Source organism: Equus quagga, chromosome 4, assembly GCF_021613505.1.
Source record: "Equus quagga isolate Etosha38 chromosome 4, UCLA_HA_Equagga_1.0, whole genome shotgun sequence".
Classification (NCBI taxonomy): domain Eukaryota; kingdom Metazoa; phylum Chordata; class Mammalia; order Perissodactyla; family Equidae; genus Equus; species Equus quagga.
This window is the reverse complement of record NC_060270.1, coordinates 34,142,843-34,170,537: the sequence shown is the minus strand read 5'-3', so window position 1 is coordinate 34,170,537 and position 27,695 is coordinate 34,142,843. Positions and strand designations below refer to the sequence as shown.

The 27,695-nt window shown below is 45.5% G+C and overlaps 1 protein-coding gene across 4 annotated transcripts in view; it reads left to right on the top strand.

Annotated features, from left to right (window-relative positions):
• The window catches only part of LPP (LIM domain containing preferred translocation partner in lipoma), a 653,489-nt gene that overhangs the window by 2,772 nt on the left and 623,022 nt on the right, over positions 1 to 27,695 (top strand). The gene's annotated exons all lie outside the window — the stretch shown is intronic.

The following is a 27,695-nucleotide window of genomic DNA, read 5'->3' as shown; positions in this document are numbered from 1 at the left end:
GGGGGACTGAAAGATCTCTGGCTTCCCATCTCTTCCCAGGGATCCACGCCTTCCAGCCTTCAACACAGAATTCAAAAATGTAGGGTCATCTCTGAGTTACTTTCCAAGTACCATGCTCACTTAACTTTGCTTTCCACCACCTCCACCTTTTCTAAATTGTTCGCCTCCCAAGACAACTCATTCTTGCTAAAGTGTTAGTGACTTTGTGGCTTACCTCTGCCAGACTCGTGCATTTTAAGAAATCCTTTAAGTGGAGGACTAGAAAGCAGCTAACCCTCCCTCCCTCAGTCCTCACCCTCCCTCCCTCTTACTGAGAGGGAAGCAAAAATAAAGGCCCAGAGAAGGTGGGTGCTGGTCTTAGAGCCTGCAGGAGTAATGGTGGACGGTGGGGAGCCAGAACTCCCAATAGGGTTCTCTGTACCCAGTCACCAGCCTTCCTCCATCCAGGGTTCCTGCCAGCACCAGGGGGCCAGTTGAAAGGAAGAATGTGTATCTTGCATTTAATCTGTGCAAGGCCGTCCCCCAAGCCCAACACTTAGGCCTTTCTAGTCTAGAATGTAGACTCTGGATGAGAGATAAGTAGTTGAGATTAGCTGTCTGAATGGTGGGAGGGAACCTAGGCATTCCCCCCGGGTCGTGCTCCCTGTCAGCACTGGGCATATCTAGAATTGGCTTTGTGGATGAGCAGAGGGAGGAGTAGCTGAGCTGTACTATCACTGGGACTGAGTAGGACCCTTTTTGGGGTGGCATATTCTGGTGGAGGGGTCATTGCTCTGGGGGAGGTGGATGCTCATTTTCAGGCAGTGGTTGGTGGGAAACAAGGGTTGATTGTGAAGGGCCTTAAAAATGCCAGGCTGGGGAGTTTGGCGCTGACTTCAAGCATCCTTTGGAGGGTTTGGAGCAGGCTGAGACGTGACTAAGAGGGGAGGAACTGGCGTTGGGAAGCCTGCTGCTGCCCAGTTCCAGTGAGAGAGGCAATCATTTGGCCTACAAATATTATCAGTGGGTGTTTTCTCATTTACTTGACATATATTACTGAGTATCTATTATGCACCATTGGCAAATATAATTTTATAGCAGTTTCTTGTATTTTATTGAGACAAGTAAGTTGTATTTCATCAGTTGTGAAACACACGTTTTCAAATTTTAATATCGCTGAAATTGGGTTGTCTTGTAATCGCAGATGTGTCATAGTTGAGCGGTTTTTCTTTCTAAGTTGGTAATGGTACATCTTACAGTCCATGGTTTAGATTTGATAAAATTTGTTTATCAAACCCTTTATGAATGTGCCAAGCTTTCTTCTTTACACAACACTTTCCCATCCAATATTCCATTTGAATCTCAAAAATTCCCTGAGAATTGGGCCTGGTGACACTGTCGTCTCCATTTTAACCCAAGGTTACACAGCTTATTAGAGATGTCCTTAAAATTACAAGCCAGAACTTTGACTCTTGGTTTTAATATGTGCTTTACCCTGCTGTGGAGCGAACATGGGTTAATTGGGAAGTGAGGAAGAGTCAGATTGGATTTGATTTCAGAACTGTGGCTTAAGATTTTGGAGCGATGATGGGTTTTTGGCCAAGGGCAGAGAGTAACTCAGGAGGACTGGGAAGTCCCCTTAGCCCAGAGACTTACTGTGTTAAATAGAAAATGGACAGGGAGATAGAAGATGCCAGGTCATGTGGTAAAGCCAGAGGATGGAGCCCACTGCTGTTCTCACACAGAAAAGAGAAGAGCAGTGCATGAGGCACATTAGTGTGGAGCTTACCTCCTGTGAACCAGGAACAGGCTGGCCCTGGGAGTCCAAAGATAAGAAGGACATGGTCCTTATCCTTGAGGAGCACGTGGTGGGGTGTGTGTGCTGTTCTAGGGGTATGTTTTGGCTGCTCTGTGCTGAGGAGGGTCGACTTCAGGGAAGCCACCACAGAGGAGGGGTGTCCGAAGAGAATCTTTAGGGCTATGTAGGAGTTGCCCAAGTGGAAGAAGGCCCCGTTAGGCATATGCAGACTCAGGAAAGCAGATTTATTGTTGACGCTGTATTTGGAATGGCTGGCATGAAGGGGGCTGTGGAAAATGGAGACAAGAGAGGACTTTTATTTTTTGCTAAGTAGATTTAAATTTATCTTGTAGGCTGTAGAGCCCATTAAATGGTTCTCTAGAGACTGACAGGAGGACAAGCCTGGGCAGGGACTCTGGAACCATCTCTGGGATTAGGTATTGAGATGGTAATGCAGGAAGAAGAGCAACGCATTTAGTAACTGGTTCAGCGAACCCGAGACTTTGACCCTGGGCAATAATTAGGAGTCCTAGCTCAGAGCGCACCTTGGTGGGTGGGGAGTTTTCCTTGAGTATGGCGTTGGAAGGCTGCTTCTTGCTAGAAGAAACCCAGGTGAAGAAGGGGGAGGTGAAGTTGTGCTGTATGTGGTGTGGGAAGCTACTGTCTGGGTGGAAATCCGTGGGCTTGAGGTGTGTATCAGGCCGAGGTGAGGGGAAGGGAGGAAAGAGTGGAAGTGTGCTGTGGGAGTCTGCTCTAGACTGCCTGGAGGCGTGGAGGAAATGGCTGATGCATTCCTAACTCAGGTCACAGAAAAGAGATGTATATGTGAGGATTGCACTGCTCTTGACTTTCTACAAATAGGGTGGGTGGGTGGCCAGAGGGTTAATGGCATTTGTGCTTAGTAGCAGGTAAGCCACAGAATTGAGGCTAGAAAATGTTTATCTTCCTTTCATTGTTTCTTTCTTCTTCTTTTTTTCTTTCCTGAGTAAGATTGACCCTGAGCTAACATCTGTGCCAATCTTCCTCTACTTTATATGTGGGATACTGCCACAGCGTGGCTGACAAGTTGTGTAGCTCCATGCCTGGGATCTGAACCTGTGAACCCCAGGCTGCCGAAGCAGAGTGCACTGAACTTAACCACCAGGCTGCAGGGCTGGCCCCCCTATTATTCTTTCTTAATAGTAATAATAATAATATAATTTTGAAAACATTTTATGTGCTTATTAATTCTCATGCTGATTCATTAAAATAGATTTTCTGATTTATCAGTCTCATTTTGAAGATGAGAAAATGAGTTTGGTTAAATAAGGTTGCACAACTACTAAACGACATGGTTGAGTTTGGAACCTTTGCCTGTCTCTTCTGTGCCCACAGAATGAAAAGTGCACCTCAACATTGTTTTTCTGTGTTCTTCCTTGAAATTTAATTCATTGACCTCAGTGGGCTTGCAGTCGAGTGTTCATGTGGGCACTCAGGCTTCTCAATTCCACCTTGGTGCTGTCCCAGCCTCTTCTCTCTTAAGATGCTACCATTCCCTCTGTTCTGTGGGTGCGTTCCCTCCCCAAACCTAACTGGAGAGGACAGAACCTCTCTAGCAAACCATCTGCCCCTCCTAACATCGTCCCTCCCCAGTCTCTTGTAGTGATATGGATTTTCTATTTTAAAGATTGGCAACAGATGTTGTGCCAATCTGTTTTTCTTCTTCTTCTCCCCAAAGCCCCCCAGTACATAGTTGTATACTCTAGTCGTAGGTCCCTCTGGTTGTGCTATGTGGGACGCCACCTCAGCATTGCTTGATGAGTGGTGCCATGTCCACGCCCGGGATCCAAACTGGTAAAACCTGGGGCCGCCAAAGCGGAGTGGGTGAACTTAATGACTTGGTGGCCTGGCTGGCCGCAGTGATAAGGATTTGATGTATCTCTTTAGAGAGGCAGTTGGGGCAATAAAATAACACAGTAGTAAAGTGTTGGAGGGTCTTCATCTCAGTCATTGCCTTGATCTATGTATGGCTGCTGCGACAATGCTAGATGTCCTCTGGAGCTGAGCCACATAGCTTCTGTTGAATCTGGCCGTCTGCTGGGTCACCTAGACCCCTTCCTCCAAGAAGGCTTTCTGGCTCAGGACTCTGAGGGATCAACACAAGTCCTTCCTGTTGCTGCCCTGCCTCAGGTGTGTCATTTGCATTTTGATGACTCACAGATAAAGGTATTTTCTGGTGAGAGGAGACAGATCCTAGGAATGGCACCCAGCAATGTGGTAAGACCTTGGCTTTCTCATCTTTGAATCCCTCTGTCTCTGGTGCCCTGAAAATGTTCAGTAACTATTTGTTAAATGAATGAACGTTTACTGACACAGTATAAGCACAAATCACCACTTGATCATATATATTTGCTAGTCTGTTTCCCTTCCACTTTCAAATAAGCTTCTTGAGGATTGCAAGGATGCCTGCTTTGTTAATGGCCATATTGCTGGTGGCCAGAGGAGTGCCTGGCACATGGGAGGCATGCTGGAAATAATTGTTAGGTGAGGAAAGGGGTTGGCTTGATTTATGGCACCCACAAGATAGCAGTGATGGGGGAGAGGAAGTGTTTTTGCTGACCCAGAAGCTTCGGCCTGGGGGGTCCCACGACTGGACTGAAAATCACCTATGCAGTGTCTGCCGCAGGTGGCAGTGATGGTCCCACCTTCATGGTCAAGATTAGAGTGGCATCTGGAAACGAGACCTAAGAGTCATGCAGTTGACACTGCTTTATCACTTTTCCCTCACACAGCCAAGTGCTTGTGCTGTCTTTGAACATTCCTCGGTTTTCTTATCCATGCCTTTGCTTCTGCTGTTTTCTCTATCTGGAGTTCCAGGCCTTTCTGTCATCTCTACCTGTTGTAAACCTTTGATCCTTTAAGTTCAAGGTGAAAACCCACCTTGTGGCATGAAATCATTCCTTCTACCTCACATATGTGTGATCACACACACCTCGATCTCTTGTGTTCGGTTCAGCACGTGTGTACTCAGAGATATGAGGCTTTTTCTTCAAGGATCTTCATTCCAGGGGCTGGCCCAGTGGCGCAGTGGTTAAGTATGCAAGTTCTGCTTCTCGGCAGCCCAGGGTTTGCCGGTTCGGATCCTGGGTACAGATATGGCACCGTTTGGCAAAAGCCATGCTGTGGTAGGCGTCCCATGTATAAAGTAGAGGAAGATGGGCATGGATGTTAGCTCAGGGCCAGTCTTCCTCAGCAAAAAGAGGAGGATTGGCAGTAGTTAGCTCAGGGCTAATCTTCCTCAAAAAAAAAAAAAAAATTAAGGATCTTCATTCCAGCACGGGAGAGAAACTGCAATAGAACATGGTAAGGCCCTGCTAGATTGATGAACATAGGGCTCATGGTAGCACTAAACAGGAAGTGACCAACCACTTGGAAGGCAAATGTTCATGGAAAAGAAGACATTTGGGTTGGGTTTTGAAGAGTGTGTAGGAGTTGGTATGGTGGACAGGGGTGGAAGAGTTTTCTAGGCAGAGAGACCTTGGTATATATGCACAGTGGTGCGTACAGCAGAGACTCCCATCTCCAAAGCTTGTGTCCTGCTCCTGTAACTTCTGCAGGTGAGCATGAGAAATTGATGTGAGGGTCCTTAGCCAGCCCTTTATACAAGCAAGAAAACGTTACTATTATTTCATTGTGTGCTAATTAGTGGCATTAGCTGCCTGTGTCTGACAACCTGATCCTGGAACCCTGAGGGCCTGGGCTTGACCAGCACAGATGATGGCAGTGGGGGGGGGAGGGGCAGGAGGGCTTTTGTTACTTTGTGAGCAAAGGAGGGTGTTCTTGGATCGCTGTGTCAGATAGCTCTGGTGGCAGAGAGATAGCAGGTCAATACCAGAGCCAGGGACCCCTCCTAGGAGGCTGCTGAAATGTTCCAGGGCAGGAGATGCCAGGCCTGTACCAGATCAGCAGAATAGAGAGGGAAAAATGGATTCCAGAAGCTGTTTGCTGTTACAGTCATATCAGGCAACTCACTTCCTACTCTGGTCCTAATTATTTGCCAGCATTCAGCCTTGGCTGGAGAAAAGTGTTTTATAGACACCAAAGCTTGTGGGCAGCAGGAGAAGCAATGAGCTGGAGCCAGTTCCTGCCTTAGAAGTGTGGGCTGGGGCCTTGGTGGCCAGAGTGACCTGAAGCTCCCTCATTGCATAGGTGAGGAAACCGAGGCCCTGGGAAATGGATAGACTTGCTTAGTCACCCCTTTGTCAGCAGAGCTGGAGTTGGACCTCAGCCATTACTCCTCGGCCAGCCCTCTTTCAGAGGTGTTTTTGATTCAGTTTCTGCTGAGCCTAGCCTGACACATTCCTTCTCCACCCCGCTGCCCCACCCCCAGCCCAACCCCCAGGGGCTTTGCTTTGCAGAATTCAGGAGGAGATGTAACTCCGAGATCATTGTTACTGGGCGTGAACCTTGTGCTTTGCACTTTGAAAACAAAGTGATTGAGACAGTTCAGTTTGAGTGTGTTTGTGGTTGGGGATTTATTTATTTTACTGCCATTCATGCCTGTTGCCTACTTGCGAGAACCAAACTTCTGACTCCAGATAGCTTCCAGATTCCTTGCCTGTGACAGCCCCCATTGTCACCCCGGCCATCCCCTTTTATTTTTACTGATTTTTGCTTGCCTAAAGTTTTTCAGGGTGCCAGTATTCGATCCATGACAGGGTAGAGCCTCCTGTTTTTCCTTCCTTCTTAAACCTGCCCATCACAACCCATGTCACAGAGCCCAATAGGATTTCATAGCCCTCGTAGCACTTTTTACGTGGTGAATGCATTGTACAATTGTTTTTATTACTTAGCTCCCAATTGCAATCCATGAGAAGGGTCAGCAGGCTCAGTCTTGTCTTGCAGAGTGTGGGCAGGTATTCAGGTGTGAAGAAACCTTCCCATGGAGGTGCTCGGCCTTAAGTGGCAGCATGAGAATCAGACTCCCATCTCCAAAACTCCTGTCCTGCCCCTTAACTTCTACAGGTAAGCATGAGAAATTGATGCGAGAGTCCTTAGCCAGCCCTATCCGTAGGTGAGAAACCGTTGTTCTTATTATTCCATTGTGTGCTAATTAGTAGCGTTAGCTGCCTGTGTCTGTGACTTTGGAAGACCAGTGAGAATCAGGTTGGAGACCTAGGAACCCTAGGGTCTGGGCTTCATCATGCTGCCATTTGTCAGTACCATCCACCAACAGTTTTTGGCGTAGGAAGAACAAAGACCTGTGTTTGAGTCACCCACTACCTCTGTGATCGAAAGCGAGTTCCAGAACACCCCTGAGTCCATTCCCTTCAAATAGAGATCATGTGATATATCACAATGCATTTATGAGAACCAGAGAAATTTCCATGACTTTATGCTTTATGAACAGTGATATAATGTGTAATGTGGCCATGTTGTGTACAAAGTCCTGGTGCCCAGCATGGTATCTAGCAAACAGTGATGACGCCTTACTCTACTGGTGGAGATCATGGGATTCAGACCTAGGTAGCTCCCAGTTCAAACCGTAGCTGTGCCACTTAGTGGAGGGTGCTCCCTGGGGTAGCCACAGGCCTGATTTGGTTTACTGATTTACTCATTTTTAGGCTTCTTATTAATGAGGGCACCACTGTTGAGAATAGTGTGCTCTGCCAAGGGGGATGAATGCCACAGACGTTCACAGGCGTTTCCAGGCTGTGCAGAGAGATGGTTAGTCACCAGTGAATGGCTGTGCAATGTCCCTTCTTCCCTTGTGACCATCTCACTCTCTCTTGGGCTTTGTCTGTGTTGTGTTTGTGTTTTTCAGCCCTCGTGGTTTGCTTCTACTGCAGTAATTCCTTGTGTCATGGCCTCACATCAAAGCCCCCTGTAGTTCAGATGGAAAGCTGGTGCTGAGGGTGGTGCTAGGCGTCCCTGAGAACCCTGTGTGGGAACCTTTCGTGGGACAGGTACGCAGGAGGGTCAGGGCAAGGCAGCGTTATTTCACTGACTTTCAAGAAGTGTGCTTTGGCCTCATTCCACCCCCAGTATGGGCAGTTTTCTTGCCATAACCATTGTCAGCATTCCTTGGTCACTCAGGCCATTAACCAGCAGATCAGCTGCCATGTTGAGATGACTTCAGGAGGTAGAAGTCCCATCCCTCTTAAGAGAAGATGGCAGTGGACATATGTAGTGTGGGTTTCTCGGCATCTTTAGCAGACCACTTTTTGGATATTAAAGGATTCCTATCCTTAATGTCAGCCTCAGTTTTCTTGTCTGTAAAAATGGCTGTAGCAACAGATCTTGCTTCACAGATAGAGGGACTGTACTTGCTGCTTTGCCCAGCACAGCTGTGGTTTATATCTGTGTCCCAGTGTAATATTAAGAGTGTCCCCTTTCACTCAGAGATTTTCTGATTTGGAGGAGAAATTGCCTGGCCACCCTTCTTGTTGGTGAGTATTGAGTGAGGTAGTCCAAGCAACGTGCATACCACTAGGCCTAACGTAAACACTCAACAAGCATCTGCTGTTTTTGTTAGAGGAGATGTTGGGTGCTCGATAAATGTTTGTTCAATGAATTACTTTTAGAAAGGTTGGGTTTGAGGATGTTTGAAGAGGATGTCTAGATTGTAGAAACTTAGAGTTTATTAGGGTTGATAAAAACATGTAAATACCTGTTTAGAATTTAAGAAAGTGCCATGAGAGTGGTACAGATGGAGCACTGGTGGTGCGTGCAAGTCTACTAACCCATGTGCAGAAGCTCGTTGGAAGTGCTGGGCCTTGGGTTAGACATCGAAGGGCAGGAAGGCTTAGTCCAAGATATGATGGGGCAGCTAAAATTGCTCTGGGTACTAGTACTTAAGAAATAAGATTGGGAGCCGGCCGCGTGGCCCAGTGGTTAAGTTTGCACGCTCCGCTGCGGTGGCCCAGGGTTTCGCTGGTTCGGATCCTGGGCGCGGACATGGCACCGCTCGTCAGGCCACGTTGAGGCGGTGTCCCACATGCCACAACTAGAGGGACCTGCAACTAGGATATACAACTATGTACTAGGGGGAATTTGGGGAGATAAAGCATAAAAAAAAAAAAATTGGCAACAGTTGTTGGCTCAGGTGCCAATCTTTAAAAAAAAAAAAGAAATAAGATTGCTTCTCTGTCCATGTGTGTACTTTTGCTGGGTTTTTGAATCTATTATTTTCCATCCATTGGCCCATCTTGATAAAGGTTTCTGGCTATAACCATGAAAGCCCAGTCAGTCCTAAATTCTGTGCCCAGAGGTCACCAATGTAGCCTGTACTTATTCTTCCTAATGAATTTCCACTGAAGGTGGTTCTTGTTTAGTTCCCAGAAAGAAAAAAATTTAGTTGGCGCCTGCAGCTTCTGTCTTGTTTGGTATGAAAAAGAATCATTTTCAGGAACTGCAGTAGGGAGCTGCCACCCAGAGGGCGGGGTGTGCCCTGACTCATGGGAAAGGCAAACTCTGCAGTGACCTGGAGGGTAAGTAGCACCTTTTCTTAGAATGAGGTGAAAGGTAGGTCAGCTTTCCAGTAGTCTGGTCTTTTCCAACCTGGAAATCTCTCTTCTTGTCCGCAGCCTAGCAGCTTCACTTGGAGAATATGTATTAGGGTTCCAGTAATGGCAGCTGGACAGGACCGTAAAGATACCACATATTTGACACATTCGTGTGTTCGTTCATTTGACACCACATGCCAGGTGTCACTGTGAATGAATGAGTGACTCTGGCTTGGGTTTTGGGGATGAAAACATGAATGCCAAAAACATCTGCTGGCTCTGATTGGACCATGACTAACTCTAGGGACCTGGGGAAAACTTCACAGATGAAGACTGTCATTTGATTGGGCCTTGAAGGATAAGTGGGAATTTGTTTGGTGGGCTAGAGGAGGAGAGGGTAGCTCTGTCCCCGTCCAAATAACACGGGTGGACATATGGAGGTGAGAAAGTGCATGGTGCCTTGGAAAACTGGAGTCATTGGGGATGGACTACATAGTAGAGAGGCCATGGGAATCACGGTGAAAAGTTGAGTTAGGGCTTATATTGCTGACTAAGGAGTTGAGGCTGCACTATGAAAGGAGCATCAAGCAGGGAAGTGAGGTGATTGGATCTGTGCTTTAGCAAAGGAATTGGTTACAGTGTGCTGGATTGGTGGATCGGGTACTAGAGATGGTGAAATGTCTACGACTATTGCCTGCAATCGTCCAGGCAAAAGATAAAGGGAAGCTGTATACAGGCTGAGGCAAAGGATGTGAGGGACGTTTGACAGGTAGAATAGAGGTCACCCAATCTTCTCATTGAAACAAGAGGAAATCCAGACCCTGAGCAGGTGACACTTGCAAAGTCCACAGCCCCGGTCCCAGCATAACCCCAAGGTGATCTCATCCTCTTCCCAGTCTCTTTGGAAGGGTGACAGAGACATGGTTGTTGAGATAGCTGTTTGTCAAGAGGAAGATCTCTTTTTAGGAGTTCTATGAAATCTCTTAATTCCAAATGAAATTGGCTCTTTCTAGAGTTATTGAATCTCTAATCACTGGAGATATTCAAGTGGTGGCTGGTTGGAATGTTAGAGTGAAAACTCAGACATTGCTTGAAGACTTGATCTAGAATGTCTTTGAGGTTTGTTAACCCTGCCTCTTTTTTGTTTATCCCTTCCTTCTTTCCTTCCTGCCTTCCTCCCTTCCTTCCTTCCTGGGAAAAGATACTTATAATGATCTTACCCAGGGATCTTCTGTGCATTTGGCTCCTCAAGAGCATTTTAGTCAAATTGGACAGAAGGCAGAGACAGTTAAAAATGGATGATTATGTCCTAAGAATGGAGGGCAGAGTAGTGAGGGAACATGCAAGTATCAAGGGAACAACCATTTTGGTGCCAATAAGTTAACACACACTCGCCAGGGAGATCTTTGTGGCCTGGGCCAGCCTTCATGATCCTAATCAGCATGGAACCCATCAGTATAGTTATGACACTTTCAACCAGTCGCCATTTTTATAGTGTTTTGGAGTTAATCGTGTATTTTCCTACAAATTACAGGTAAATCCTCACAGTAGTCCTCTGAGTAGTTATTATTATTGTCCAAGTTTTACTGATCAAGAACATGAATCTGAGAAAGATTAAATGACTTGCCCAGCACCCAAGCTAATTGGACATTGAAGCAAGACTTGAACTTGGGTTTTCTGTTGGTTCAATTTCAGATTCTTTCTGCTCCAAGACTGTGAGGATCCCCTAGACAGGCTCTAGCTTTTGTCCACATTCATATTCTTAATATCCATTGTGGATCCAGATAGGTGGTAAGAATTTAATAAATGTTTGTTGAGTGAACATATGAATGAATGAATAATGTAAATAAAGTTATAAATGACAACTTGAGTTTTAAGAATATATTTAGTAATAAAAAAAAACCTAACTGAGCTCCTTTAAACCTTATTCAGTGTGTTACCAAAAGATAATGAAAAAGAACTCATTTAGAATACATTTACTCAACTTCATTAAAAAAAAACACCAAAAATCCCCCACCAAAACACTTTCACCTGAATACCTCTCTCTGATCTCTTACGAGACCATAACCTTAACCTTAACCCCCCAAAAGTACGTACGTACTTTTCTGTATGTGAATGATGTTTCCGTCCACTTAATATTATTACCAAAAAACTCTTTCTTGTTTTTGCCTCGGTTTTATATGTATCTTTTACATAACTAAGGGTTTGTTGAAATTGGTAAATCCTCCTTTAAATGTTACCCGTGTGGGCACTAGGATAGTTTGCAGTTTTTAAAGAAAATTAAATGCATTTCAATATGTTAAAAAATGCAGTGTAAACATCAGTGGACAAATTTCTTTCACTTCCTTCTAAATTATTTCCTAAAGACAATTATTTCCTTGGCACTTCCACTTTCCCTTTTGGTGGTTACCGTTTCGTCCCTTGTATTACGTGGTTCTGTGAATATGTATCTTATCTCCGTAGGGCTGTGGTAGAAAATGCATGGATGGTTGTAGAGTCAGGCTGGTTTGGGTTCAAATCATGGCTCTCCCATTTGTTAGCCATATAACCTTGTACTGGTTACTTAGCCTCTCTGATCCTCCAATTTCTCATCTGGAAAAGGGGGATAATAGTGTCTTCCACATGACAAGATTGCAGAAGGAGTTCTGTGGTCACGGTAGTAGAGCACCAAAGCCCATCATGTGGTGCTGCTGAAAAATGTCCTCTCTGTCCTCTTTCTCTCTGTGAACCGACCAGATGATAAGACAACCAAGACCTTTTCCCTGGTATTACTTCATAGAGTATGACCCACAGTAGGTAGACCTTAAATAAATGTTAATTGGCTGGTTAGATGAGTCTTAAGTTCTTTCAAAAGAGAATTATAGGCACAGAACACTGAATATTTTTATCACTTTTCATACCAGTTGCCATTAAGCCTCCAGAAAGACCGTACTAATTTGCAGAGTCATTAGCAGTGTGAATCTACTTGTTTCTCCGTATCTTCGCCAGGATTTAATTTTTTCACTTGCATTTGTCTTTGCTAAATTAGTGTGTAAGAAATGATATTTCGTTATTGTTTTAATCTGCGTTCCCTTAATTACTGAGAAAACTTCTCAAGTAGTGGTTTAGAGTTGTTTTCCCTTGTGTGAATTGTCAAGTGGCAATATTAAAAATGGTCAGGGCTGGAGATGCTTGGTATGAAAGGGCTAAAAATGTTCTTGTGATGTGCTTAAACTTTATTTACATAGTCATTCATTTGTTCTTTCAGTCAATGTTTATTGAGTACCTACTATGTGCCAGGCACTGTTCCAGGGGCTACGCATACTACCAAAAAAATAAAAAATAAATGAATAAAGTCAATGAGGTCCACTCCAACCTCCCCATTTAACATGTGTGTAGCTGAGATCTAGAAGAGTGAGGTTAATTACCTGGGGTCATATAGCTTGTTCGGTAGCGGAGCCAGCCGTCTATTGGAATAGTAACTGTGATTTCATGTTTTGTATGAGTAGCCTTTTAAACCATGGAGACATCGGGAAATTTCAGAATTGTGACATCTAAACAACATCTCCAAACGACATCTACATTGAGAAAGCAGAATCCTGATTTTTGGTTTAGAAAATATGATGACATGGTTCTTTAGCCTTGTATATAACTCCTTGCTACTCTTTCTCACATTTACTTTCATTCTTAAATGAATAAACTTATTTTTAAAGCAGGATTAGAAAACAAAATAACCCCCACCCAAGTAGTTTGGGCCAACTGTGACCATTTTTGGACATGCTTTTGGTAAATGGAAAGAAAAGATGACATATTTCTCTATCAAATAAAATAGTCAATTTCGATTTAATAAGGCAGTTATCTTCAGGTAATAAAAATTAAACTAACTTGCCATAACTACCTTGTTTAAAGTCAATTAAGAGCCTCATATTCCTTACTTGCTGGGTAAAATTTAATAGAACTTCAGTTAAGCATTTATTGCGTATTTAATTCAAAATTAAGTTAATCACCACAGTTGGTAACAACCACTGAGTATTTAATTAACATTCAGCAAACTATCTTATTAAGTCTGAATTAGATACAGACAGGTCTTGTTTATCCCCATAAGTTTGCAAACACCATTTCCCCACCTCCCACCCCAAAGGGCCTTTGGTTTTCCCATGGCTTTCCTCTTTGGATTTGTCATCTTCATTTTCTCCTGGTTGACATTCAACTTGGGCGAAGGAGGAGGAGAAGAGACAGGAGTCCATCCTGTTAAGGGAACTTCTGGCTTGGGGCATAGCTGAGAAACTTCCATTTCATTCCATTCTGTTCCATTCTTCAAGAATTATTGAGAACATTCTCTGTGTAAGATATTCTTTTGAACACTAAGCAAAATACAGAAGAGGTCATGTTGACATATTTGGTTTTATTTTCTCATCTTAGAAATGAGAGAATTGGGTTTAGTTCATTCATTTAACACATATTTATTGGCCGACAGTTTGTAAGGCTCTTTGCTGGGTGTCAGGGGTGCCCTGATAATTCGGACAAGGTCCTTGCTCTTAAGGAAGACACACAGTCTAGTATGAGAGGTGCAGGAGTAGAAATATTGGATGAGGTGCTGTTATAGGAGCACTGAGGTCCCTTAGAATGCTGTGATTCTGTGAGACAGTGTTTCCCAAAGTGTTGAGTGTTCTATGAGCAAAAGATCCTGTAGCCAAGTAAGTTTGGAAAAGTCTGAGTTAAACAAAATTAAATGGCTATCTTTACCATGGGACTTTTCTGAGCCCTTAGTAAACGAACACACACGGTGACCTCCCAAGAGATTTGTTTCTCAAAGTTATTTGCTCCTAGAATCCCTGCATCGCCAATCTCCTTTTTTCCCCTGGGACATTTCTTGGGCTTAGGGTTCCCATATACTTTGGGAAGGGCTGCTGTGAGCCATGGATTCTGTCTCCCAGCATCTCAGCCCAGGAGGGGTCCTCATGCATGCACCCTAGTAACTGATACAAGGTTGGAAGTTCTAATTTGTATGAAAGGTGTGCGGATAGAGTGGGTGATTTCAGACATAGGGACTTCTGGCTGGGGTTGAGGGTGTGAAATCAGAGCAGGCTTTCCTCATGGAGGAGAGCGAGGCTTGTGAGAGAGAGACACTTTTATATAAGCGGAGAGCCCTGGAGGATTGCCAGAGAGTCCTTGGGAACAGAACAACTGTGAAATTCTGACGTGACTGATTTTGGTTGAGACACCCTAACACATGGATACAACTTAGACCAGTTTTCGTGAAAGCCTAAATCTGGAGAGGTAAGAGGCAGCAGACTTTTTGGTGTAGAACTCTGCTTTAGGCCTTGTTCCAACTGAGCGACTGCCCATCTGCGGAAGTGATCACTTCTGTAAGGCATCCTGACACTTTGTCTGGGGCAGGGCCTCTATCTGGTGACTCATGGTCTCTTTTAAGAGTGAGTCTTGGCTCCTTTGTGGATAGCTTCATTCTAGCGGCTCTAGTTTCCATTTACCCCATCACATACCACTTTCTCCACCTTTCCTTCTTCTCTGCCTTCCCTTGTTCTGATGAATCCCCTTTGTCTTCATTTTTCGTTCTTAGCTATCTGTATCATCCTTTTCATCTAAGGCAAACTACCCTTTTATCTTCTTCTTGAGGAGTCATCTACTTCATTTAAAATGATGCCACCAATTTTCTCCTCTCCAGTAGCAACCAGCAGATGGAATATGCTAGATGAAATGGAGGACGGTCTACAAATCTGGTCCGCCATCAAATGGGAGATTTGACCTCAGGCTGTGTTCTTTCACTACCCACCTTGTTATCCACATCTGTATGTAAAGGAGTACAGGCAAGGATGGGTTCTATTTCTGAGCATGAGTTTTTCCCTGTCTGAGGCTCAGTTTAACCATCTATGAAATGTTAGGTGTAGTGTCCTTTCAACTAAAAATGTTGAGTGTTAACATTTGTTAAGTTAACATAAGCTGAAGTCAATCTGGATTGTTTGATGAGACATATATCTTTGAGCCTGGCAATACAAGGAAATGTGCAATGAGCAAAGCTCCATGCCCATACACAGTAGGCATTCAGTGAAAACTGGTTCTTCTATACCCAGCCTCCTTCTGGACTCATTTTCTTTATATTGTCACTTGCTTTTTAGTCATAGTTCCTTCTCCTCTGCCACTCAAGCTTCTCTCTTCTTTGCCTACACTCTCCCTGCTGTAAATTTTCCTCTCCATTCCCCAACTGGATAGCCCCGTCTCCCCTCATCTCTTGAGGATTCCTTTTTCCCTTCTGTCTCTGCCCATGGAGGATGTCCACTGTGGAAACTTCCAAAGACAAATGGCTGCAATGGTGGGGCAGACTGGGGAGTGGCAGTCCCGGGCAGCTGCAGATCTTTCCAGGAGACCATCTGTTCTTCAGAACCATTTCTTTATTGAACAGATATTGTTCGATGAATGAGACCAAGTCTTGCCCTTAGGGAGCCCACAGTGGAGGTAAGAAGCTGTCCGACTTCACTTTGACAGTTGGTGGAAACCACAGCTGGTGAGGAACATTATAAATGGGAGAGGGTTTTTGCTTTCTAGAGTTGGGCAAGGCATTAGGTTCTCGGCATGGATTCTTGAGCATCTAGGAAAACTATTCATCTGGAAAGCTTAAGCTTGTTTTGCAGACTTTGATAAGGCAGCCTGCTTGTTTCATTTCACCATCTACCTGGACAACACTTTAGGGATGTCAGCAGGCAGCCTGGCAAGTGGCAGACCAGAGGGCTTAACGTGGGCTGTTGATGCAAATCATCAAGAATGATGTGGCAGAAAGCACAGGATACGGCACAAGCCCAGAGATGTCGTTCACGTGTGGAGAGGCCATTGGTAATGGTGGTGAGGTTTGGTTCTGTTCCAGGAAAGATTTTCAAGTTAGGAATTTACCTCGGGAGTCCTTTTGCTTCCTCTTCTTTCTATTAAATGTAATACTCAGCTTTCAGTCTTTTGGATTTGTCCTTTGGATTCTCCCAGTTCTATATGCCCAACTTGAAAAATCCAGAAACATTTCAAAAGTTTTCATCTGTGTAGTGCTTAAGAGCATGGGCTCGGAGCTGGACTGCGTCCTGGCTCTACCATTAATCCTGATGTTGCTCAATTTCTTTAGGCCTCTATTGCCTCATCCATAAAATGGTAATAAGAAAATTACCTATCTCCTTCTTGTGAGGATTAAATAAGTTAATACATGTGAAGCCCTTAGAACAGAGCCTGGCACACGCTCAGCACCCATTAAATATTAGCCACTGTTATGTGTTGTCCTTATAGAGTCAGAAAGTTGTCATTTGGAAAAGATATTAGAGATGCATGAGGGTTTTTTTTGGTCATCTTTTTAAATAAACTTAATTTTGGGATAGTTCTGGGTTTACAGAAAACTTGTAAAGATTGTACAGACGATTTCCATACGTTGCTCACCCAGTTTCTTTCATTTTTGACGTTTTAAGTTACCGCAGTACTGGTGAGAAACTGACCTTGGTACATTACTGTTAGCTAAACTCCAGACTCAATGTGGATTTGACCCGTTTTTCCATTAGCGTCCTCTTTCTTTTCCCGGATGCTGTCCAGGGTACCCACTCCATTTAGTTGTCGTATCTCCTTAGCCTAGAATGGCTTTAAAACTTTCCTTTTCCTTTGAGTAGCTGGGGAAGGATTTGTTCTAGAAAATCCTGTTACAACCTGTAGTGGTGAAGGAATAACCTGGAGCAGCTGTATGGATCAAGTGGGGTGGCATGGGACCCACCTTTCTTGCCCTGCCCTTTTCTTTCTTTATGAAGGGGCTTTGGCAAAGCAGGGCTCAAATGTCGCCACAGTGCAGCCTCCTTGTTTTCAAGGGAGGAGACTGAGGCCCCAAATGGGGAGTGACGGTGCTGGGCGAAGCTGGAAGTCCAGAGAAGGTCCAGAAAGCATTGTGGAAATGCCCTAGTCCTGTCGCTGTTGTTGAATGGATGAGTGGGTGACAGTCAGGGACTCTGAAAGATCTGGGTTTGGATCCAGGCTCTTCCACTCTACTCCTCAGTTTTCCTTTTCTGTAAAGTGGGTTCAGCAGTCAGCAAGTGGATTCAGCGGTCAGCAATGCCTCACAGTACTTAATGCTCAGAAAGTACTACCATTTTACCTCGTGAAGGTTAAGTGAACCAAGGTGTTTACTTTTTTTTTTTTGTAGGGGAAGATTTGCCCTAAGCTAACATCTGTTGCCAATCTTCCCCTCTCTCCCCGACCCCCACAAAGCCCCAGTATGTAGTTGTGTATAGTTGTAAGTTCTCTGGTTCTATGTGAGCCTGGCTACTGACAGATGGGTGGTATGGTTCTGTGCTCAGAAACTGGACCCAGGCTGCCAAAGCAGGGTGCACCGAACTATAATCACTAGGCCATCAGGCCTGGCTCCAAGGTGCTTACTTTTAGCATAGCCTGAAACATAGTCAGTTCTCAAGAAATGCTTGGAAAAAAAAGCTTTGAAAATTAGGAAACTTTAGAACTTATTTCAACAAGACTGGGACAAACTGATGCGAAACAAAAAACAGTCATTCGTCAGAAAATCTGTGACATTCAGGAATGGAACCAGTGTTGGAGTTTGTGATAAGCAGCCTATACTGTCTGTTTTTATTCTTGGAGCCTTTATCATACAATACTACATTATGTTGCAGTCGAATTTCACACAAATTGAATCCCAAAACTTGTTACAGGAATTAAAAATACAAACTCGTGGGCAGTATGTGTTTTATAAATTACAGAAAACAGTAGTGTGAAGACATGGCATAGTGAGTACAGCAAAGCCTGTGGCAGACACGAGACCCAGGGGGAAGACTTGCGTGAGGTAGGAGAAGGCATGGGATCCGGGAACTGGATGAGGCGAGCGGGTGCGCAGCCTCGTGTTCCGTGCCAGGAGAGATGGAGGGAGGCCCTCTCTAGTGGGGAGGCTGAGGGAAGAAGCTGAGGGCAGTGGAGGCGGTGGAGAACCCAGGGAAGTTAACCCTCTGTATATCCTTAAAAGTTTTTTAAATTTTAAAGACTTTGTTTTTGAAGAACAGTTTTAGGTTCACAGCAAAATTGAGAGGAAAGTACAGAGATTTCTCATATTTCCCCTGCCCTCGCACATGCATACTAAAATACTCTGTCATCAACCTATTCTTCCCTCCCCCTGACCTCAACCACTTGCAACCACTGATCTTTTTACTGTTGTCCATGAATATAGTTTTTTTTTTGGTGAGGAAGATTGTCCCTGAGCTAACATCTGTTCCACTCTTCCTCTATTTTGGATGTGGGGCACTGCCACAGCATGGCTTAATGAGCAGTGCATAGGTCTGCACCCAGGATCTGAACCCTGGGCCACCAAAGCGGAGTGTGTGAACTTAATCACTACACCACTGGGTCGCCCCCATGAATATACTTTTTATCATGCCATTTTTGGTCCTGTTGAATGGGATCAACTGACTTTTGGAACCTCATCTTCCTTGCTTTCCCTCCTCCTTGCCTTTGTCACAGCATTTCCTCAGTCTGGATTGCTGTTCTCTGCCATCATCACCTGTTTCATTTGAATTCATCTTCAAGGTCCAGCACCTCCTCCATGAAGCTGGCCTTGATTTCCACCATTTTCCCTAAGCAGGAAATAATCCTTTCTTGGATGATCTCCCATGGAGCTTTATCTGTACTGCTTGCCCAGCCCTGAGCACTTTGTACCTCTTATTGTAGTTATCCTTGTGCTCATCTTATTTGGGGCTTTTAACTTCTTTAAGACATTTAGTCCTGCCTGGAATCTGGCAGACGTATGGCAAACACTTGTTGAATGGATGAATGGATGGATGGATGGATGGGTGGACAGGTTTGACACTGCCCGCACAACCCTAAAACTTAGTTCCATTAGAGTAAGATTTTAACTTGCTCATCTCCACACCCCCCCTCTACCAGCACTGAGAAGTTGCCCTCTCATTCATTCATCCATCCATTTATTCATTCATTCCGCGCTAGACTTTCAGGCAGTATTTCAGGGTTGCAGCAATGAACAGTCCATTTGTTGATAGTCTGCACAGAGAAAATGGTACTCTTTGGGATTCGTTTTCATACTTGTAAGGTTTATCTGGATTTTTTTGTCTTTTGACACATAAGGACTAATCAAGAAATGGTTTGTTTCATCTCCACGTGTCATTGATGTACAAGCAAATGCTCTCTCACTCCTTTGGCTGGCTTTGTGCAAAAGGGAGATTACTGGGTTTAGAAAGGCCCCGTGTCTTAGATTTTATGGCAGTTCTTTACTGACTTGCCTCTGGGATAAACTTTTCCAATTTTTAAAGGATGGTGCCAGGATGCCACAGTGATCGTGGTTGGGCTTCCTTGCTAATGTTTTTACTTTTATTTTTTAATACAGTGACAGAATGCATACCGCTGAGGTGGTAAATGGAAAAAAGAAGTGCAGCGGAGTAAACTGTGTTTCTTGCGGCCTTCTGGATTAATCACAGGAGGAAGCGTCATGCATGGCCAGACGAGAGAGCCAGCTGACTTAAGTTCATGCCAGATCGAAATCAGATGGGCAAAATTGGGAGAAGTTTGATGATGCTAAATTGAGAAAGCTTAAGGTTCTCAGAGTGGTAGAGCTGGAAGGATCTTAGAGATCATCTAGTCTGGTGGTTCTTGAACTCGAAGAAACATCAGAGTCATCCAGGAAGGTTTGCTGGTCCCCATCACAGAGATTCTGACATAGTAGATCATGAATTTGCATTTCTGACAATCTCATGGGTGGTGCCAATGCTGATGAGGACCACTGACCTAGTCCAACTGCTGGTTTGTTGGTTTGTGATGGATGGACAAATGAGACCCTGACATAGGTGGAAAGGTCTTGTCCAGAGTCACACAGCTGTCAGGAAAAAAGCTGGAGTCAAAACCAGGAATCCTGGCTCACAGTCTGTTCCACACCTTGACCAGAGACTGTCCCAGAGAAATATTAGTTTTGGTTCTACTGTAGAGTGATAGCTAGGTTTCACCAGCTTTACTGATCTGGTCATAAACTTATTTTCCAGGGCCTTCACTGGGCTATCTCCAACTACATTTTCTTGTTCAGTTAACCTGTATTTTTGACCACTGCTATGCACTAGGAATTGCCTTTGAACTGGAGGTGGTATAGTGCTGTGGTGGTTTGAAGGGATGGACTTCAGCTAGTCAGATTTGGAGTAAATTACTTTTTCATTTTCTCAACTGAAATTGAGGACAGTAACACCTCCTAGGGCAGCCCGTAGAGCAGTGAGCATGTGCCTGGCCCTCAGTGCACACTCTGTGAGTGTTAGCTCTTGTTGCCATCATTATTATTGGAGAGGATAAGATGTGGTCCCCCACCCTCTCATGCACAAGTGGCTTCCTGAGTGTTGCAATAGAGAGAAACTGGGAATTAGTGGAACAGACACAAGGCTTAGAATTAGGAGAGCTGAGTTCAAGTCCCAGCTTTGCCACTTATTAGCTGTGTGGACTTGGGTAAGTCACCTGACCTCTCCAAGGTGTAATTGGAAGCTGGCAGACTCAGTCTAATTGGAGAGCATAGTGAGCAAGCAGAAGGATGGAAATTGGGAAGAGGTAGAAATCTGTTTACCAGGTGCAAGCTTTGGGAATGAATCCTACTGAAGGAGGAGCTGACTGGCCTGAGGCTTAGTGTTGGAAGGGTCAGCAGGCCTGGGACTGGTCCAGTGATGGTTGACTGGGCAGGCTAGCTCAGAGAGGGGCTTGCCTGCAATCCAAGAGAGATGTCCTCATTCCCATGTTAGGGTCCCAACGCGTGGAGAACCTCCAGGACTAGGACTGGTTGAAGTGAGGTGGTTACCACCATTGGAGCATGGCTGGGGAATCTGGCCAGAGTGAGGGCATCTGCTTTGCCCTGGGGCCTTGGGACACATTCGTGGTTTTGCACCCTGGACCAGCTCGGGAGAGTGAAAGACAGTGTGGTGATTAGAATCTGGGATTGACCTTGGCGTCTTGATTTCTGGATTTATTTAGCAGCAAAGATATTAGATTAGAAAGGTACTAGTGATGATTGCCGTATCTTTCATGATTGGTTCAGGAGCTGGGAGAGGCGTGGCTAGAATTTGGAGTAGTCCTGGGAAAGATAAAGATAAGGTCTCCCACAGCCTCAGTTTCCTCATCTGTAAAATGGGAGTGATGAAAGTGATTATGCTGATGTTATCTATTCTGTCCAGATTAAGGATTAAAGTCATTGTCTGTAGGAAGGCAATTCATGATTACAAAATACCAGAAAAGTGCATAGTGATGTATTACAGGGAAGTCCCAGAGAGCTGGAGAAGAATGAGGGATGGAGAGATGGAGCTGCCCACAGGACTCAGGGAAGTCATCCCTGGGGAGGATTGTGAGAGCAGCTGCCCCAGGCAGGACAGGGATGCTGGGAGGATGTGACTGTGTGATGATTGTGTAGCGTTTGAGTCCACGAAAATGGTGCTGAGCCCGGGCTGATTCACACTCTAACTTTCACACCCATACAGCTTTTGGCGCTGGTGGGCCCGGGGGCTCTGATGGGGCGGACACTGCAGCACCCTCATTCACAAGTGTGAGAAGAGCGAGGCCCTTTTAGTCTCCCTTGGACAGGGGATTCATGGCAGTGGAGGCAGCTCCCAGTGTGTCCAGGCTCTCTTGTTTAGTAGCCAGTCTGTGCTTGGAGAGACCTCAGGATTCAGCTTATTTCACAGATGGGGAGAGCAAGCCATGCTGGGAAGTCTGTCCTCTCTCAAGTGCCCATAGGAAGTGACTCCTCCTCCTCTTCACAGCCCCTCCCTTCATGCTCCTCCTCCTTTCTCCCTCGTGGTCCTAGTTTCCCCCAGTGCTGTACCCCAGTTACTACAGTACAATGCTGTACCCGATCACTCATGTTTTCCCTTCTCCACCACCTTTGCGAGTCTCCTTTCTTTGTCGCCCAAGGACGACGTGAAGCACCTTGCTGGTTGCTGGCTCCCATTTGTTTTTCCAAGGTCTCAGACTCTCCTTTTCTTCAGATCTTAACTCAAGACAATACAGCATCATTCTTCCACTGTTTGTCTTCTGCCCACTGCGTCACACTCCTCTTCCTTGGTTGGAATTAAACCTCTAGTAATCATTTACCTCTGTGGTTCCCTTAACTGTGGCTCACACCGTTGGTTAGTCAGAGTGAGAATTCGTCAGACCTTTTGCTCTTTGCAAAAGGAGGGTCATAGCTGACTTGGGCAGCAACGAAGGACGTTTGTTGACTCCGTGTTTCTTGTTGGCCATTCCAGGGAGTGGGTGAATAAGATGAATAAGGTACCATTTCAGCTGGCTAGGAGGTTGTGGTCTACACAGGAAACAGACATGCAAACCAAACTGGGGCAGCGGGTGAAGTGTCGTCGGATGGGTGTGTATGTACAATGTGCGGAGGAAGTGTCCCAGCAGCAGGGTGGTTGAGAGAGCCCATGAGGTTGCACATCAGTGACTCTATGGACATGCAGACATGTTTGTCCACCAAGAAAGAAAAAGAGGGAGACATTTTGAAAGGACTGATGTGGGCCCTACATAGGCACATTTCTCCCCATTCCTTGTTAATCACGGAAGCATGCTGACCTCCAGGGCTTTTGAATGTGATGCAACCCCCAGGGCTTTTGACTGTGACATGCCTGAAGGGTGTGCTGGCCCTCCCACAGTGGCCTCCTTCTGCGCTGCCTCCTCCTCTCTGGCTCATCCCCGTACCTCTGACGGGCAGCCCTCCATCGGAGTGCTCCTCTGTCTGCCCAGGCTCCTGCCTCAGCTCTCCAGCTGACTTCCTGACTTGGTCCCAGTGCCATGGGGGCTTGGAGGGCTGGCCTGACTGGTTTCTCTCCCTTGGTTTCTCCTGTGCTTGCAGAGCCCCTGCCCCTGTGAAGTGCCCATATCTGGGACACGGTTGTTTGCCCAGCTCATGCTCTGCCCTCACAGTTTCCTCCCTCGCTCTCATATTTCCATTTAAAGCCCTCTTGAGCAGGTTGGAGAGTCTTTTGCCAGCAGCATTCCTACTGGTTTACCGGAACCCCATTTCTCATCCTGCCAGGAATGCAGCCATGAAGGGAACTTCAGCACAGCCTCTCTGCAGCCTCTTCTCTGAGATCATGACCCCCGGCTGGGGAAGTGACCCTCCTGGCCCTGACTTACTTCATTCTCCTTGTCCCTCTTGTGCGAGGCTTTCTTTCTCTTCCTTCTCTTCCACTCAGCCTTGTCCTGCCTTGGGCCCATTGGACAGACAATGGCACCTTCAGGCCTTGTTCTGCTTTGTGTGGCATCTGTGCCTGACGATCAGAAGTAACATCTGAAGCAACATGGAGGGTTGATTGGGTCTACTTTTAGGAGGAAGTCAGAATGGCCCTCTAGCAGTGTCTGGGACAATAAGAACCTGTTGGTTTGATTTACGAATGAATCTTACGTCTAGACAAATATGTGCACCGCCCTGTTGGGAGAAGATTAAGGAGAACCGTTTTGTGAGTGGAACCGAGTGGAAGACACTTACCAGTTCTCTTCCTGCTTTGCCCAGCATGGGCTTCCTCCATCTGACTCTGCTTCAGGGAAACCGTTTCTCCTTCAGCTTCCCAGCTGGCCTCCTGCCTTCTCACGCACCATCTCCCATGGCCTGTGGGTAAAATCTACCCCGTGCGTGACTTCACCCTGCCATCATCTTGACAGCCTTGGTTCCAGCGTTGTCTCCTGCCAGTCACACTCTGTGCTTCAGCTACCCCGAGTATGTTACTGGTCACACTGTCTTGCACACCACTGTGTCTTAATGTGTGCTTTCCTGTTGGTGTGAGGCCCCTTTGCTTCTATCTGCTGAACGCCTGCTCATCCCGCAAATGCAGCATGGCTATCTTCTGCCCCTGAACCTCCTCTCAATCCCTCAGGAAGAATTGAGAGCAAAAACAAACCCAAATTTTATTATGCGTAGTATTGTTCTAAGAGTATACATGCTGCTAATTAAATATCTCAAAAATACAGAACCAAATAAAGAAGAAAATGAGAATCACTCGTAAATCCGTTAGATACAAGCGCTGTTTATGTTTTTAATATTCTTGAGTAGTTCTTTTCATTACTTTTCGTGTATTTGTATTTTACTGACTTGACATCTTTCTGGATATGCAGGTTTATATATTGCCATTTCACCAAACGGTAGAGGATGAGCACCTTCTCCTGGCGTTAGGAATTCTTCAGACATATAAGTTTTGATGACCGCATATTATTCCATCTTAAGACTTTACTATAATTTTTTAATTGTTTTATTTGGTAGCTGACATTTGAGTTTCTAATTATTCATCATTTAAAAAGCACTGTGATGAACACCCTTTTTACAAAATTCTTTCTTTTCTTTTGAGGAAGATTAGCCCTGAGCTAACATCTGCTGCCAGTCCTCCTCTTTTTGCTGAGGGAGACTGGCTCTGAGCTAACATCCTTGCCCATCTCCCTCTACTTTATATGTGGGATGCCTGCCCCAGCGTGGCTTGACTGCACGCTGTGCATAGGTCTGCACCCGGGAACCTCGGGCCGCTGAAGCAGAACATGTGAACTTAACCACTGCGCCACTGGGCCCGCCCCACAAAATTCTTTATCTGCACCTCTGATTATTTTCTAAGACAGATTACTAGACATGAAATTGCTTGCACAAGGAGCAAGAATTTTTTTCACCCTTAATTTCAAAATAACTCATGGTCACTGAAGAAAATTAGGAACATATGGAAAATCACAGCGAAGAAAATAAAAACCACCTGTAGCCACTTGCAATAACCAATATGAAGCGTGGTGTATAATTGGATCTGTGTGTCTCATAGTCTTTCTAGCCCAGAGACTGGCAAACGTTTTCTGTAAAGGACCAGATACTAGATATTTTAGGCTTTGTAGGCCTCATACAGTCTCTGTCACATATTTCTTACTCTTTTTTTTTTTTCTATCTTTAAAAAATATAAAAACCATTCCTGGCTAGTGGGGCATATAAATATAGTTTGCCCACCTGGTTTTAGCCTCTAAAGTGGGAGCATCCTGTATGTACTATTTTGTAATTGTTTTCCTCCACAAGGCAACTACCTCCTCATTTTCCTCATGGTTTTCTGTTTCATGCTACCCAAATATTATTAATGGCTTCTTGCTGGAATGCCCATGATACCTTGGCTATGCCTCTGATAGACAATTCAAAGCACGTTTTATTGTGACTATTTGCTGAGATGTTTCTTTTCCATGGCTTTTTGTCTCTGTCTTTCCAGCCCCAGCACAGTGGTACTGTACTGAGTGGTACTTAGTAGGTGCTCAGCTAATTCGTGTGCAAGTTTGCCTCTTCAAAATGCCTGTGCTCAGAACGTTGCTGTTCATGGTTTATCTCATGGGCCAGCAGCATCAACATTACTTGAGACTTGTTAAAAATGAAGAATCCTAACCCTCCTTCAGCATCTACACCTTATGACTTCCTCCAGTGATGGCTGTGCACATTAAGGTTTGGGAAGCATTGCTCTAGAGCTCACCTCCACTCTTTGCGGCATATATTTATTTCTAGGCATCCCCTCCTCATTCTTGCCATGGGTAAGAACCTCCTGGGAATGGACCATGGGTATTCACTAATTGAGGAATTGGCCTGGTAGGCCAATACAATTGGTTTGACGTGTGGTACCAGCTGCCATCTTGCCTAGTGGCTGCCATTGCTTTTGGCTGGGGGTAGATGGGATGGCGGAAGGAGCAAACATTTAATTGTGTTCTAGGCCTTGTGCCACGCTCCTCACATACGTTCTCCCAAGGGTGAGGCATGATGGTCTCAGTGGAAGGAGACGTAGGGATCTATAAGGCTGGTGATTCTTAGCCTTCAGAATCAGCCAGAAAACTTAAAAAATACATACATGCCTGACCCCCCACCCTAATCCTGCATCAGAATCTCGGAGGTAGGCCTGGTCACAAATACTGAGAAAAAATTCCCTAGGTATTTCCATCAGGCATCCCTGGTTATGGAACCAGCAGTCTAGGTCAGTATCCTGTTGTATACATGGGGAAAGCGAGGCTCAAAGAAGTCATTGAGGCACCCAAGGTCATACAATTTTAGGACAAAGCCAGGCCCGGATGCTGTGTCTTTTGCCCGAGGATGCACTTCTCAGCATGCGGGGCTGCTTGCCATCTTGCAATGAGGAGTAGGAAGTAGAACTGGGTGAAGAGGTTGCACCCTCCCTGGTGTTCCCAGGCAGACATGTCATACTGCGGTGAGTGACTTGTCAGCCTAAGCGTAGAGAACAGACACTGAGTCATGCATTCTTCTTCCCTTTCCCTCTCCACCTTTGCCCTCCTTCCTGGGGCCTGTTTTGGGGCTATGATTGGAGAGTGTTGAGCAATGTTGACAGCTCCAAGTGACTGAGGCAGCTGCTGCGGTGTCTCACGTCCTCCTTCACCTTTGCAGAGTGGTGGACAGCACCCTTAAAGGTGGTAGCAAAAGAAGCTACATCCCCTCAGTGCCAGGGTTTTTAATGGGAAGCCTGGTCAGTGCTTGCTTCCAGTCACTCCAACCAGCCGCCAACAGAATGGGATGTTGGCTGAGGCTTTGCAGAGACATCCTATGCAAGTGTGTACAGACATCATAGAGAGGCCAAGGGTGTGATTAGCACTCTGATTACGTGGTGGGCCGGAATGGGAAACAGGAATAGAACTAATTACCATGATAGCTGCCTTTTATCTAGTGCTCGCTGTGCCGGGCACTCTGCCTGAATTATATTTCCGTTACTGCTTTAATAGCCATGAGAGGCCTAGGGGGAGTTGATGCCTTCCCCCAAGTGGGAGGCTGGGATGCAAACCCGGTTCTGCTTGATTTCAAAGTCTACAATCTTAGTTGTCCTGCTACACGCTTCCCCAGCTGGTCTTGGGCTCGTCCCCCGTCACTTGCTGCTCCTAGGGATTTAACCAAAAAGCCCAGGGAGACAGATTGAACTCAATATTTAAGAACACATAGTAAGAGATGTCAAAACATGGAGTGGATTGCATCAAGTGGTGGAAGATTTCTGGTCGTTGGAGGTGATCAAGGAGAGATTGTGTGTCTCTTGGTGGGAGACTGTCAGATGTTGTGACATCTGTCAGATGTTCGACTGGCCAAGATGTTATGAATCTAATTGGAGGATCCAGTTATTAAACAGTAAAAAGTACATTAGGTAAAAATGTATAGATTGGGCACTAGCGAGGTGCTGAGGTTTTTGATTTTGTACAACCCACCTCCAGCTATGAGGGCTGTGTGGCGGTGGTTTCTGAGTGCCTACGATGTGCCATGACTGCTGGGGTCTGGGAGTGTCCTGAGTGTGAGGACCTGCCTGCCCACAGGGAGCTCCCCATTTTGTAGAGGTGGGAGGACATGCTCCCATGAAAAGATAAACTATCTGAGACCAGACAGTGTGGGGAAAGTGGACAGGTTGTGCCTTGGGAGCATAGAAGAAGCGTGGGTTGTATGAGCAGGGAACTGTGCTTTT